General features: G+C 54.6%; 1 pseudogene; it reads left to right on the top strand.

Moving 5' to 3' along the window:
- The window catches only part of LOC118627766, a 135,031-nt pseudogene extending 121,779 nt beyond the window's left edge, over window positions 1–13,252 (top strand).
- Window positions 13,253–16,225: the final 2,973 nt, after the last annotated feature.

Below are 16,225 nucleotides of genomic sequence, written 5' to 3'. Positions count from 1 at the left end.
ATCCTGCCATTCCAGCCGGGCTTGTCCCCGCGAGGCCAGGGCAGAGCTGTTGCCCCAGAACCCCCCTCCCTCCCGGATCCCCCAAGGCCCACAGCAGGTGTCCGCCGCAGAGCTGAACCCAAGCTGGCCCAGGTCAGCGCCCCGCACCTCGCTGCCCTGCCGCGGGCCAGGGCTTCTGAGCGGCGGGCAGCCTGCAGCCTGCTCTGCGCCGGGCAGGAGGACGGCGCTGCGCGGTGCCCGCCGATGGCTGCGTCGCTCTGGAACTCCACGCTTGCACATCAGACCACACTTCTGGACGTGCTGGGCTTCGCTCTTCACACCGTGCACGTGGGATTGTTTAACCTCGCAGACCTTTCCACCCGAGTGTGCTGCCACTGGGGGACCCTTCTCGCCGCCTGTGAGGCTTAGTGCAGAAGCAACATCTGGTGGCTAGGGGTGCTTCCCCCTGACTTAGTTATTTTCTCTGCCTTCCCCCTAAGTCTGGGGAGACTTTCAGTGGGCTTAGCCTGCCCAAACAGAGGGGCAGCGTGGTTCTCTCTGAGCACGTACCCCTGTGCCCACCTGCCCACCCCTGGACCCTCTCTCACTCCCTGAGCACCTTGCCCTGAGGCGGAGAGAGTCCTGGTCGGTGTCAGCCCACATGGGTCTCGTCACCCTGTCGGACCGGAATCGTGAGGGTGACAGGCTCAGGGGGAAGAGGACAGGGGTGCTAGGGGGGAATTCAAAACTGCTCCAAAGATCCCTAAACGCACCTTCTCGTCAATACTCCTAAATCCCCTGCAAACATAGACATGTGCCGTGGAGAAGCCGAAACTGCACACGGATTTCACCATCCACCGGGTGAAACCACGGCGTCCCAGAGGGCGTGGATCCTTCCAGAAGCAGAGCCCGGCGAGGCACTGCCACCGAGCGGTCCCGCCCCCCGCTCGCTCGCTCGCTCTCCTCTCCCCCTTCTCTTTTGCCTCCTTTTTTCTCGCTCTCGCTCTCCCTTGCCTTTCTCTGGTGCTCCTTCCTGCAGAAAGCAAGCCGAGCAGCTACCCTCTTGTTCGTCCGCGTGGCCCTGTGGCCCTCCCAGGATGGCTGAGGAGGCGTCCGCTGAGCTGGGCCGCAGTCCCGCGGAGCAGGGCCGTGGTCCCCGCTCCCAGTGGCCCGGAGGCCGACAGGCACAACAGCCTCGGCTGTGTGGTGCTTTACTCACGTTACGTGAGCCCTGGCCCTGGGCGGGTTCCTCCCGCAGGACGCAGGACTGTCAGACGGGGCCAGGCTCCAAGGCGCCTCTCCCCAGCTCGGAGCGAGGTGTGGCAGAATGATCCAGCCCCAGAACGGTCGAGGGTGCAGGGCAGGAAGGCCGTGTGGTGGGGAGGGTGAAGGTGCGCAGAAGGAAGAGAAGGAGGACCAGGGTGGGCCAAGGTAGGTGTACATTGTAACACTCTTCTGAGTTCACAGAGCTACTGTAATCATCGTAACCTGCGAGTCCTTTTCCATTTGAACAGCTTTAAACCTACCTTTAACCATGCTTGGATTTATCGGGGTGCTGACATATTTTCCTAGACGTTTATGTCACCCTCATGCATCTCTTTGGAATACACAGTGTTGCCCCGTTTTCTCTGAGAGAAACAGAAGTCATTCATCGACTTGGCCTCTTTCCTCTGAAGTGGCAGGCCCAAGATTGAATTCTCACCTGTTTCTCTCCCAAGTCACTCACAGCCCACCACAATGTTTCCGTCTACAATGGGTGAGTGGCTGGGTGAGTTCTTAACAGCTCTTCTGGGCAAACAGCCTGGCTACTATTGTCAGTGACACAGGCGACAGGATCACCCTCCCGTGCTTGAAACGGAACATGGTTACATAAGGTCGCGGGGTTTAGCATCACCTTGAGACACGCCCTGCAGGCACGGACCCCCGCCCTGGACGGATGCAGCTCCGCTTCTCGGAAGCATTTTGAACATGGTGAGATTCCAGCCCAGCGGACTTACAAGGTGCTGACACAGTGACGTTTTACCTAACAACGCAGAGGTGACGACGCGGCGGAGAGGAGGTAGGAATACATTAGAGCTAGAACAACGGAAGACCCGAGCCACCAGTCATTATTGAGCATCTTCAAGGCTCTGGATGCTACAGAAGATGTTGCATTGGGCCACTGACCACACAGCTTAGATCTTGCTGGACAATTCCAATCCTAAATATTCTCTTTAACAAAAGAGAAACAGCCCTGGCCGGTTTGGTTCAGCGGTTAGAGCGTCGGCCTGCGGTCCTGAGAGATCTGGGTTTGGTTCCCGCTAAGGGCACGTACCTCGGTTGCAGTTTGTCCCCGGCCCTGGTCGGTTGTGCGGGTGGCAGCCACTCGATGTGTCCCTTCACGTCGATGTTTCTCTCTCTCTCTCTGTTCCTCTCTCTCCCTCCCACTCTACCTGAACAAAAAATAGAAGGATGTCCTCGGGTGAGGATAAAAAAAAAAAAAAAAAAGAGAAATAGTAACAGGTACCAGAAGTTTCAGAGCTTTGGCATCTAAACCATGTGAAACAATAACAATGGCTAATACTTGTGTTCATGCTCTTTATGGAAAAATTCTAAGTGATCGAGTCACTGGCTCATCTCTTTCTTACAGCTACCTGTGGTGTCCATGCTATTAGCAGCAGTGCTAATAGGTGATGAAAACACAGGTGATCAATGCATATTTGCAGAATGAATCACCACCCTGTTTTCTAGACTAGAAAGCTAACCCACAGAGGTATTTCATAATGTGTCCTACCTCACCCAGCCTCTGAGGGACTGAGAGGGAACTGAGCCCAGGCAACTGAACTTTGCCACCGGCCTGCTAGGCCACCCCCAGCACAGCCCGCGCCTGTCAGCACCTCATTCCCCCGCCTCCCCTAAGGCTCTTAGACTGACACCGAACCCTTCATCAGATCGTGTGGTCCAATTTCTAATTTGAAATATATGACCACCCTATGTGCAAAACGTGGCAGAGAGACTTGGTGTGGCTGCGGATATAAGGGGACCCTACAAAAGTTGAAAAAGCACAAATGTAGTGAGACCTGGTTTCCAAGGGGAAGAAAGTAGTGTCCCTGGAGAGTACTGAGAACAGCCCGGCCATGGCACCACCTAGGGGTGCTCGAGGATGGGTCCCATCAGGCTGGGCCAGGAGAAGGGATTGTCAGCCCTGAGCGATGACCACCTTCTCCTCTCCACTTCCTCCTCAGGCCTCAGGCTGCGCCAGAGGGGGGCCCAGACCCCGATTTGTCTCTGGAAGCTGGCCTCCGTTCTAGTGGTGGTGGCTGGGGCCGTGGTAGTGGTGACAGGTCGCATTCGCTCAGCATGACTTCAGACACGTTCACGCATTCATTCCGCCCAGCGTCTTTATGAGAGCAGCGTTATGAACCCCATTTTGCAAATGAGGAAACTGATGTATTAGAGATTAAAATCAAGATTTTTACAAATAGCCGGCATCTAAATAGGAATAAATAAATGTTACAGGTAGACTTGAAGAAGATAAGGTGTTTATAAAAATCGTGCCCGGGAGCTTAATCACGCGAGAGACTACGGAGGGAGGGCTCCATTCCTTCCCTTGGAAACGGCTGAGGGTTGTGGGGTGATGTGTATATGAGCACCCCTATTTTCTAGTACAAGCTAGATGAACCCCCTGATTCTCCTCCACCTGTCTTCCAGACTCAGGACCATCCCCCTCCCCCACCCCCGTCACTACGTAGAGCAGCCTGGAGCCCAAAACAGTCCGATTCCCCAGAGCCAAGAAGAGACAACTTTACATTCTATGCACCCATGACAGCGAACCTCTAAAAAGAAAGTGCCTCGCATTTATTTATTCTAAAAATTGGCAGTGAACACCTTCTGCGTGCCAGACACATTTCTAGACATCAGAACAGACCAGTATCCCAGCAGAGGAAACCACCACCTGCCCTCGTGGAGATTACTTTCTGCCCAAGAGACCGGCAGTGTGCAGAACCTCAAAGGAAAGCCAATCCTCCAAGGAGCCCAGAGGCAACGGTGGAGCCTCCCAGTCGGCCCTGTTGCCAGGTCCTCCCAGCTCGGCCCTCTTGTTTCCACAGAGTAAGACAAACTGGGGCGAGCGTCCAGGTCTCGCTAAGTCAAACCCCTTCCCACTCTGCAGACCCTGGGCTGGAGCCCTGGCTTCCTCCCTGGCTTGCACAATAAATGTGTAATGCCGGTCCAAGAAAATGACCCACCCACCCGCTCTGCCGCGCATCCATAACAACCTTATCAAAGGGTTTCTCCGAGGAGAACAGAGAGCCCTCCAGGTTTTGATTCATAGCAGGTGAAGGCTGGATGTGCTGAAAGCTGATTGAAATCAGCGAGGTCAACAAAATACAGCTGAGAGTGCACAATAATTGGGAGAGAAGCGGCTGCCTTGTTTTTCTGTGATCTCCTGCTCTTTCTACCTCCTGCTTTTAAAGGGAAGGCTTTGTCTTACACAAAGACTTTATTGCGTGGCTGTGTGTTTTATTTGTATAAACGTCAGGTTTTGCTGATCCACAATTTCCGTTCCCTTTGTCCTGTAACGGACAAGATAGTGGGGGCTGGGGATGGAGACAGAAGGGCGGTGGCTTTCGACTCCCCGGATTTTCATGTCTGGAGGAAACGCACACACTCACACACACTCCCTTCCGTTTTGTTTCAGGAGAGGAAAGTGTGCACTCTACCCTTTGATGTTGATAAGAGCACTGCTTATCAAGAGTACAGTTCTAACTAACTCAAGGGCAAGTGACTAGCCGCATTCAAAGTCTGCTCTGCACATCCTCACGCGCGTGCAGACACACACTCTCTCTCTGTGGCCGGTCTACCTGGACTGAGGCGTCTCTGCAAGTGGGAGCTTCGCCCTGCTCTGTGCACCCCGAGGACTCAGCACAGAGCTCAGCACGTGGTTGGGATCAATAAATGTTGGTTGAACAAATGGATGCTCAGCTGAGACTTACTGGTGCTACTAAGAGTGCCCAAGCCTCTGCTACGCACGGAGGAGGAGATGGAGGGGAGCTTCTGGCTCACGGAAAGAGAAGACCGCCCCAGGCCTCTGTGCAGAGGGAGACCAGGGCTGACCAGAGCCTCAGAGGACACCGGCGGGGCAGCAAGGACGGAAACAAACCTGATGCTTCCAGTTCTCTGGTAGACAGCACCCTCGTTCACGGAGCGCCGCTAGGTGGAGGGTGCTGATCTGGAACTTGGTCTAAGCTGACCAGGGAGTTGCATCCTCTGGGGCCATCCCCTCAGACGGAGCCCCGCCTCCCGCGCTCCACGGTGCTGTGACGGCCACCGCACCTCCGCTCTGCCCAGAGAGCTGGCTGTCCACCTGGAGCCCCGCCCTGGAAAGACAAGGCAGTCTCTGGGCACATAGCCGAACTAGGGAAGTTCTCACCAGACCCTCTTACCAGGAGACTAACAACAGCAAACACCAAAACTAGATTTCTTCTTGGATTGAAAGCCATTCCTGTCGGCTTCAAGGGGACCCTGAAGGCACACGTTGCCACCCGTATAAGGGTAGTTGAGACACCTCCGTCACAGCTGAATGTCCGCCTCCCCATTTGTAAATGTACGATATACAAGGTCAAGAAGTCCATAGAGGCGACAACAGTGTCAGCTAGAGGAGCACCAAGTTCCACGATCCTCCACGTGGGCCATTGCAAACCCTCCTCGTCGTCTGTCCCTGTGCCTCCTCTCAACTGCTACCTCAGTGTCCCTCCTGGAAAACAAACTGACAGAGAGTAACAAGCGTTGGCAAAGGCGTGGAGAAACTGGAGCCCATAGACATCGCTGGTGGGAATGAAAAGCGGTGCAGCTATTTCAGAAAAGGCTCAGAGGGTTGAACAGAGAGTTACCATAGGACCCAACTATTTTACTCCTAAGTATATGCCCAAGAAAAGTGAAAATACATGCTCACCCGCCCATCTTACCTGACCATCATTACCCATGAATGTTCTAGCAGCATTGTCCATAACAGCCAAAAGGTGGAAACAACCCAAATGTCTATTAACTGATGAAGGAATAAATAAAATGTAGCATATCCATATGACAGAATATGATTCAGCAACAGAGAGGGATCTTGAAAGCATTATGGTAACGAAAGGAGTCAGTCACAAAAGACTACATATTAAAGAAGTCCGTTTATATGGACTGTCCAGAATTGGCAAAACTAAAATCACAAAAATTAGATTAGTGGTTGCCCAGGGCTGGGTGGACACTGGCAGAATGTGGGGGGCCAGGGTGGAAGTTAGTTAAAGGGTATGAGACTTCTTTTGGGGGTGATAAAAATGTCCTGAAATTAATTGTGGGATGGTTGAGCAACTTGGTGAGAACAGAAAAAACAAACAAACATTGCATTGTGCACTTTAAATAGGTGAATGCATCGGAGGTGTTCTATCTCAATACAACTGTTACTAAAAAATAGAGGGAAAATACCGAATCTGCTGATGCCCCTAACAAAGATGTCTTGCTGGTTTCCCACTAGCCCAAAATGAAGCCCAAACTCTTTGGCCCATCACAGAAACGCTTCTTCGATGACCTGGCCCTGCCCCGTGTCCCAGCGTCGCCGTCCCCTCCCTGGCCGGCCACTCGGCCCGAGCCTCGGAGCTGCTCCCGTCCGGGACAGGCCTGCGCGGTCGGACTGCCACTGGATGCCTGTGCCTGGGTCCCACCCGGCAGCTGCTGGCGCCTCCTCAGGCCCCAAGAGGAAGCCTTCCTCAGCTGTCCCCACACAGGTCCTCTCGCTGCTGGGTCGCCGCGGTGTTCTGTTTACAGTCCATTCTGGCGCTTATCGCATTTTATTTTAATTGCCCGTCTACAGAGTACCTTCCCCCTCGCCTGGACCGGGACGCTTCAGGGGCAGAGTCTGTGCCTTGTGTGTCTTCGCGCCCTTCTCTCCACCCCACTCCCGCCAGATGTCACTAAACAAGTGCGGACAGGGTGGGGGCAGGCGAGAGATGCACAGTTAGGACCGTGCGCAGCCGATGTCCAACCCACAGCACGAGCTGACAAAGGCGAGAGGGGACATTCAGTGCCCCAGACATCAGAAAGAGGGAGAAGGAAAAACAAGCCAAAAAGATAGGCACCTAAAGAACTAGGTTTGAATCTTGTACACTCTGCTCTGACCGGGCAACCTTGGGTAACAACTTTCATTTTCTCCCTCACGAAAGATAATACAGAACTGGGTGGTCCGATCGTTACCTTACAGACAATAGCTGTGCCCTGGCCGGTTTGGCTCAGTGGTTCGAGCGGCGGCCCGTGGACCAGAGTCCCGGTTCTGTTCCCGCTAAGGGCATGCACCTCGGTTGCAGTTTGTCCCCGGCCCCGACTGGGGTCGTGTGGGTGGCAGCCAGTGGATATGTCTCTCTCGCATCAATGTTTCTCGCTCTCTCTTCCCCCCTCTCTTCCTCCCACTCTTTCAGAAGATAAATGCAAAAATATCCTCGGGGTGAGAATAAAAAAAAAAACAATAGCTGAGTGGTCACTTGTGCTGGTCCCTAGTGTTAAGTGATTCCACATACCGTATCTCAAGGCCTGCACCAGCCCTGCGATGGGTGTTGCTGTGCACGTTTCACGGGTGCTGGGCTCCAGGCAGCGGTCACTCCCTGCCCTCCCCGCCCCACGCCTCAGCGGTCAGTCTCCGCGACCATTTGGACCATTTGCATGTGCAAACCGAGAGTGGCTACTGATTAAGTCTTTAAGTCTCTTTCACTTTCCAAGAACCCTGGAGGTAGAAAGCACCAAGTACCACTCCAAGAACAGCTTCCCGTCTTGAACAGTATCCAAAGTGCTCGGCCTTTCGACATCCATTCATTAGCCTGGGGGTTTCCAGACTGGACTGTGAGGCCAGGGTACACGTGTTAACTGCCACCCACTGTTCTTTGCCCAGCCCGTCCCTCATTTTTCAGACCCAAAGCACATCCAGTCTCCTTTCAGACAACCTCTTAGCCTCTCTGCATCCTTTGAAGCTTGCATTATAAGCTATTTATTTTAACCACATACCTCTAAATTTTGCTTTTCACTCGCACACAAAATTGTCAGTCGATTCCCTACTTCCACGTCCTTCCTGCCCGCTGGTTTGGTGACACCCTGCAGTGTAGACTCCATCCTCGCCGCCCCTTAGACATCCATTCTCTGACACTCCCTGCAGCCGCACCTCAACACTGGCTCAGAGACATCTTGGGGAGCGCCATGCCCTCACCTCTGCAGCATTGACCTCTAGCAGCACAGACACTGTCACTTCCCTCCTGTGGCCTTGAAACAGTGTACCTTTCCTTCCCTGGCCCCCCTCCAACTCCCTCACTCCTCTCCCTACCGGGCCTGCCTGAGGCTCGGGTGTGGCCTACACTCAGCCCTCACACCAGATTGAAGGGTGGTGTCCCCTGTATCTCCAGCTGCAGCCCTGACTTCTTCCCAGTGGAGTGTCTCCCCCTACCTTCCGGACGATCTGCTGGGACGCCTCGCCGTTACGGAGCGTCCAGTCTATCGAGAGTCTAGACCCTGAGCGCTGCTTTTGTACAGTCTGAGCTATAAATACCCTGGAAACTAGAAAATACCTCTCCCATTTCTCCACACCCCACAGAGCCTGGTCTCCATCGGAATGTCACATGAACTTGTTCATCCCACCAAATGAGTCAGCCGAGATGGGGATGTTCACTTCTTCAAGGAGACATCTATATTTATATCCATATCTAGATAGATAATATTTCTGTTTATATCGATATAGAGATACCGGGACCTATATGTTAGTTACCAGGACCCTTTCAACTAACAGTCAACAAATCATGTGCCTAGCACTGTGCTAAATGCTTCTTGAGATACGGTGATGATCGCGACATACAAACTACCACGAGGCAGATTACCAAATGCACCATCTCAAAAATAGCAGTGTAAAACCCGACTCCTCCCCCTGGGGGCGTGGCTGACGATCATTTCGGTCATCCACGTTTATCACAGTTGAGGGGTTTTGCCTATTGCTTCTTCATCTTCTCTACGGTTGCCCCACATCAGTTCAATCCCCAAATCCTGCTGGTCCCTCCTCCTTAGCCTCCCTTGTGCCCAGTCTCCTACGCTTCTCCTCAGCGTGTATACTCCATCCTTTTACGTTGTGCCTCTGCGGTGACAACGTCCCTCTGCTAGTCTCTCCACACTCTTCCTCATCTAAAGAGCCACTCAGACCTTCTGAATCACCTTCCTAAGAGGCCAGTTTCAGGAACTCACACCCTGTTCAAAGTTGTCATTACAGCACCTTTCACAAATTATGGAATCTTTTTTTTTTAATTTTTTTCCCCTTTACTGATTTGAGAGAGAGAGAGAGGAAGTGAGAGGAAGAGAGAGGCAGAAACATCAATGAGAGAGAACATCGATGGGCCGCCTCCTGCATGCCCCCCACTGGGGAATCGGGCCCTCAATCTGGGCATGTTCCTGACCAGGAATCGAACCAGCAACCTCTTGGCGCCTGGTCGACGCTCAACCACGGAGCCACACCGGCCGGACAAATTATGAAATCTTAAAGTCAGGAAAAGCTGTGGGGGTCTTGCTGTCAACATCCCTACCTGCTCCCCCTCAAACACGCTTCCTCTTGCACCCATCCAGGAACGAGGAACTCACTTCATCCCCAGCAATCCATTCCATCGTTGCCCCGTCTGTCAGAAATTCCTGCTCAGGTTGACTTGATTGTCCTGCAGCCCATTTGCACCCATTGGTTCAAGTCATCTATTTTTACTTCCTACTATCTCCTCCATCACTTTGCTCTAGTTCCCCAGCAGTTCAGAGACTCACTGTACTCAAACACTCCACCCCGTCTCCCTGCCCCCAGTAAGTGTTGGTCCTCTCTGTCCCCACCTACTGGGCAAAGAGAGGAGAACAGGATTGGCTGACGAAACCCGCCCTAGTCTCTGTAATGCCCGAAAGGTAAGTACTACCTCCCTCTCCCCAACTGCCCTCCGCTTTGTGTGTCCCGTTAGCCCAGTCATGCTGGGCTCAGTGTTCTGTGCCCACCCAGACTTTCCGGAGGGTGGAACCACACAGAACACTGCAAACTTGGCATCATGCTAACGTGTTCATTGGTATGCAATCGTATTGCAACAAATCCACCTTTAATTAGAGAAACGTCCGGTCCTTTACTATGCCACGCACTCCCATACACGGGACGTTAAGAACAGTCTGAAAACAGACGCCCAGAGCTCTGTCCTCCTGTGCCTGCAGGGCCACCATGTGCCCTACACCAGCTCCGCCTCCCTGTCCCAGGGCGCTGCGAGGCTGCTGCTGGCTGACCAGGGCCAGAGCTGGGCCGAGGAGACAGTGACCAAGGAGACCTGGCTGCAGGGCTCACTCAAGGCCTCCCGCCTGTACAGGCAGCTCCCCAAGTTCCAGGATGGACACCTCACGGGGTGCCAGTCCAAGGCCTGAGACAGCCGGGCTGCTCCCTCAGGCTGTATCGGGAGGATCAGCGGGTGGCGGCCTGGCGGACACAGTGAATGAGCCCTGGAGGACCTCCCCTGCAAATACAGTTCCCATCTACACCAGCTACAGCCGGCAAGGAGGATGTGAAGGAGCTGCCAGGGTGCCTGACGCCTCCTGAGACCTCGCTGTCCCAGAACCAACGGGCCAGGCCTTCATCATGGGCACCCAGATCTCCTTCTCGGACTACAGCCTGCTGGACTTGCTGCTGGTCCGCAGGCCCGGCCCCTGGCTGCCTGGACCCCCCACCCCCGCCCCACTGCGGCTGCAGGCTCGCCTCCACCCTGGCCCGAGCCCAAGGCCTCCCCAGCCTCCTGGAGCAGCAAACCGCCCGTCCGTGGCCATGGGAAACCGTGGGGGGTGCTGGCAACCTCAGCAGAAGGCAGGGCTGACTGCCTCCCTGTCCCTGGGAACAGTACAATTTCCAAGAGGAAAAAAAGAAAGAACATAGACACGCAGGTTAACGCTAAAATGATGAAAAGGTTGAGCTGGCGTTTACTTCACTGTTTTTGCATTTGAACCCGCGGGGAGTGGGTCTGGGGGACCGGAGTTCACTCTGCCCCGGGGACATTTGGCAGCGTCTGGAGACATGTTTAGCTGTCACAGCTGTGGGGCAAGCTGTTGGCACCTAAGGCAGGGATATTGCTAAACATCCTTCGAGACAACCTCATCTCCCAAACAAAGACTCATCCACCCGAAGCTGAGGAGCTGAGATACCGAGCTGTGAACCTACCGCTCTGTTTTACCGCCGCCTCCCAGCTTGCGTGGACCTGAAATCCTGTGTGGCCGGGACTGGACAACGTGTTGGGGGGCGGCCAAGGGACACCCACTCCCGCTGGACCTGCAGCCTTGCGGAGTGACCTCCAGTCCGTGCCCTGACCCCCATGCCCCGACCCCCGTGCCCCAGGCAAGCCCACTGAGATAATTAGGTCAGAAAAGCAGACCAGCTGCTGTGTCCCGCTGAGTCCCCCCGGGGAGCAGGGGCAGAGGAAGAGAAAAGAAAACAGAGGGAAATAAACGACAGGGTAGGGAGCTGGGGGCGCGGGGCTGGACAGAAGGCCGGCCACGGACGTGCGAACGAGGCCGCACTGCTGTGGTCAGCCTGAAGACTTCTTACCTTCCATCAGCTTATGATTGAAAGCATTTCTCCTTCCCGCTCAGTAGAAGCCTTGCAGCTCACAGAGGGTTCTGTACCGATGGCCTTCATTCTGGCAGCCCGGGGACGGGGGCCTCTCGAAGGGAGACCGAGCACCAGGGGCTCCAGATCTGAGTGGCCCAGCGCTGAGTAGGTTCTTGGGAAGTATTGAAAAGAGAGAGAAAGGGAGAAACAGAGGGTCGTGCACAGAAGGGAAGGAGGAAAGAACCGAGAGACTGAATGTGGAATCAGGACTGACAGTCCCTGAACATAATAGACGCTCATGAATGCCTGTGTGTTCTCTCATCGTGTGTCCTTAACAAAGACTCTGTTCTGGGAATGCGAGAACATGACCTTAACAGCATGCAGTAGGAAGAACTCTAGACTAGGATCCCCGCCTCCCAGGGCGCACCCCCACTTCTGCCCTACCTGACGGGGCAGCCTCACCTTGCTGGACCAGGCTCCTCTGAAAACACAGAGGTTGGGGTCTATCATTTTGGGGGCTCCTTCCAATTTCTTGTCAATTTCCCAAGCTGCTCAGCCCCTCACTCACGGCCACAAGTCCTGTCCGTGGCCTCGGGCAGCTGAGCAGGGACTGAAGGGTTATAGCTTATACAAGTGTTTGTGACCAGAACTCACACCCCTCAAAGCGGTGTCCCAGGCACTGGCTCTTCACCTTCCCACGACTTTTGGAAGGAAATAGGGCAGGCATAACGACTCTCCCCCTTCTGGGAAGAGAAGATACATAATAACGGAAAGAATGTCGGAGGAGGAATCAGGAAGCTCTCTCTCTCTTCCAGGCTGGCCAGTCCCTCTCTCTGGGTTCCCCGCCGCTTGGAACACTCCAGGGGCCACTGTGTGCGATTAGAATAACACCTGGTCTCTTCACCCGGCCCCACCAAGGGCCCACGTGGTCCAGACTCCGCCTGTCTTTCCGACTTTATCTTCTGCTACTCCCTGCGTGGTCACTCCCTCCCGCGACATTGGGTCTTTCTCTGCTCCTTGAACTCACCGAGCCTCCTCTGTCGCCTTCACCTTTGCTGTCCCCTGACTGAAGAGCTCTTCCCCAAACAGTGACTGCGTCTCCAATCAAATGTCACCTTCTCAGAAAGCATTTCCTAACCAGTCTGGCTAAAGTCATCTCCAAGTCCCCACCTCCCCACCCCTTACTTTCTATACTCTGGTTTTATGTTATTTCTTCATAGATTTAGGAGGGGGCACTGCTGATATTTCCTGCGATGGGGAGGACCTTTTCATCACGCGGGACTACGCTCCCGGTCCCTCCCCAGGCTTGACTCACTTCCCCGCAGGGTGGGTGCGTTGATCTGACTTTCGAATTTGAAGAAGGAGCTGAGACCCCTGGCTCAGCCTCTTCCTCTCTTTGCTGGAGCTGCTTCCTGCAGAGCTTGGGGCTGCTCTGCCGCGCACCCAAAGCAGGCTTAGGGATCAGGTTTCCGTCTCTCCAGTGAACGGCCATCGCTGCCTCGGCCTGGATGCACCAGGCTGTCTAGTTCCACGTACAGCACTCCTGACCACACCCTCCAACCCAGCTTCCCTGAGCCAGAAGCTAGTGCTTGGGTCTCCACTGTCGGACTCATGTGTCCCTCTCTTCCGTTCAGAGCTCAGGCTGAGAGCAGCTACGTCATTAATGGGCTCCACTGAACCAACCCATTTACCTCTTCCTGAAAACATCATGTTTATTGATTGATTCATTTGTTTACATGTCTATTGTCTGCCCCTCCCCCCCCAACATATGCATACCTGTCTCTTGCTACCGTCCCCTGCAGAATGTAACTCCGTGAGAGCAAGAATTCTGAATCTTCTGCACATATATTCTGTGCCTGGAACAGTGTTTGGTTGAAGCAGGTGTCAAAAAGTATCTGTTGAGCCCTGGCCAGTTTGGCTCAGCGGTTGGAGCGTCGGCCTGCGGTCCGGAGAGACCCGGGTTCGGTTCCCGCTAAGGGCACGTACTTCGGTTGCAGTTTGTCCCCGGCCCTGGTTGGTCGTGCGGGTGGCAGCCACTCGATGTGTCCCTTCACGTCGATGTTTCTCACTCTCTCTCCCTTCCTCTCTCTCCCTCCCATTCTATCTGTACAAAAAAAAAAAAAAAAATGGAAAAATATCCTCGGGTGAGGATTAAAAAAAAAAAAAGTATCTGTTGAATGAATAAAAGAGCCTTCCAGATGCCTTGGCACTACATGAGACCCCTGGACATTTGCAGGACCATAGAGTGGGTGTTCTATTTAAGGACTAAGACTACATTTTTTACTTGCTCGGAAGAATAGGAATTCAGAATTTGATTCAAGTCGATTTTTTAAAAATGTATTTCTTAGGCTCCTAAGTTGTTGATGAGATTCATAGCCATGAAATCTGATTTCCCTAAGAAGGAAAGAGGCACACCGAGGTTCAATTACGCACGGAGGGGTCCACAGGTGGCCAGCACCAGCGCGCTGGAGGGCTGCTGCTCCGCTCCACACCTTCTCCACCTCGAAGGCAACCTGGGCCCTGCCATTCCCGCTGTCCTCGCTCGCTGACTGCCGACGCCCCCAGTCCTTGGCTTTCCTGGGACCTCTCGTCCCTGCCGGGTCCCAGTTCCTTCTGCGCAGGCCCGAGGACCTCTGACCCGCAGGTGGCTCTCCCGGGCTCTGAGTGGACACTCACCCCAGCGGGGCACGTAGCTCGCCCTTCCCAAAGGCCCTGAATTTGCTCCCCTAAACGCTGTCTCCGACCCGCACGCGCTCACCAAGCTCCACTTGGCCGCCTCGCGGTGGCCCCTGCAGTGTGGTGGGCTCTTGCTTGGGTTTCCTGCCAGAGTCTGGGGGTGGGGAGTGACCTGGACTCTTCCATCTTCTTCCTCAGCTCTCGCCAGCTTTCAGCCCCGAATCTGAGCCACTGCAGAAGGTTCTAGAGCAACACCACAGGGACTTCCCGACGCCAGGCTTTGCCTCCTGGCTCACTGCCAGAGTCTTGACTCTGCAAAGCCCTGCTCTGGATGGCACGCCTGGCCGGGCGCCCCTCTGACTTCACCCTGGGGAGGTGGGCCTGGGATTACTGTCCCCACCATTTCTCACAGTGAAACCTCTAGGCCCAGCCAGTCCACCTGCCAGCCTCATCCCTGGGCCCCCGTCTGTGGACCCTGCACCCTCTCAGCTCCGTGGCTCAGCACGCGCAGCCCCTCCCTCGGCGGTGTCCTCTCTCCGGGCTGGCTGGCCATTGTCCACGGGGCCCACTTCCTGCGCATTCGTGCGACTGCTTCGACTTCTCTCTGCTCCTCCTTCCTGGAAATTTCACATTTGCAACAAATATCGATTTTCTGCACTAATGCCCCTCGCCAGGTTGTAAGACACACCACACACACACACACACACACACACACACACACTCGGCCACAGGAAACAGAAAGCTTCTGGAAGTGAAGGAGGTGAGAAAAGGAAAGTCACAAAGCAAAAGAAAGAAAAAGGCTTCTGGGCAATGTGGCCGCTGCTGTGCTCTGTCTCTCCCTGGCCCTGGCACCAAGGCTCAGGTGGGCTGGGGCGTGTTCACAGAGAGCTGTTTCTAAATTTACAAAGAGAGAGAGAGAGAGCGAGCAGGACTGGAACCGCCGCATTCTGTGGCCGAGGCTCCAACTCATCTCCGGCCGGCCCCTCCCCCACTGCCTTTTCCCTGGGCTAATGAGTAATCCTGAGAAGGTTTGTGCACTTTGCTTATTGTGTTTGGCTCAGAAATACATTCTCTTTATCACCCCCAACCCCAGGCAATTGCTTTCTGATATCCATTTGTGTGCCTGAACACATACAGCGATCGGGTTTAATGTCATTTTCTGGGTAACTGTAGGAAGAGGAAGGTCACCGGGCACAGCGAGAACTTGGCTCCTCAGAGGGGACTTAGATGCCCAAGGCCTGGTCGGTGTCTGTCTCAGTCTCCTTCTCCCGGCCCCAGCGACAGGCCCGTAAGACACCTGCCTAGTCCCACACCTTCATCCTGCTCCCCCACCAGGATGATTTCTGAACCCACCGAAGACCACGCTGACACTCCACGGAATTTACGTGTAATCCATGGAAACTTTAATGGAGCAGAATAACCCACTCAGAAATTACCTGCGTCTTGTTTTTCTCTGCAGAAGGGACAGCACAGGCATGAAAGGTATTTCCTTCCATCCTCCCCTTCCCCCCCTCCCTCCCTTCCCAGGCTTTTGTGTCCTTGAGGCCTAAGTTTCTTCACTTGGTTAATAACGTTTGCCTCCATCTCACAGCGCGAAGGAGAAGCTGCCAGCTGCCATTATTCTGGCTAAAACTCAGGGACAATCAAGCGGTGCGCTAGGGTCTGTCCTAGAGGGAGGAGCTTGGCGGCTCTGCAGCGCAGGGTCTGGAAAGGCTGGTGGAGGAGGCCTGCCTCTGCCCAGGTAAGGATGGCTGGGTCCCAGGAGGGGGTGGGGGGGAAAAGGCCTGTAACTTCCAGGGAGACAGAGCCCCTCTGAGGAGGGAGGACGCGGGCGGGCAGAGCTGCAGGGGTGCCCGTGAGGACTGAGCACCCTGGCCAGCCTTGGGAAGTCCCGTGAGTGAGCTCACACTGACAACATGCGCTTGCTGAGCAAGGAGCACAGCTAAGTGACCCCCACAGACTGAGGCCCAGCCT

This window comes from Molossus molossus, unplaced genomic scaffold, assembly GCF_014108415.1.
Source record: "Molossus molossus isolate mMolMol1 unplaced genomic scaffold, mMolMol1.p scaffold_m16_p_13, whole genome shotgun sequence".
Classification (NCBI taxonomy): domain Eukaryota; kingdom Metazoa; phylum Chordata; class Mammalia; order Chiroptera; family Molossidae; genus Molossus; species Molossus molossus.
Note: the sequence above shows the minus strand (reverse complement) of the source record. Positions and strands in the feature narration are given on the sequence as shown.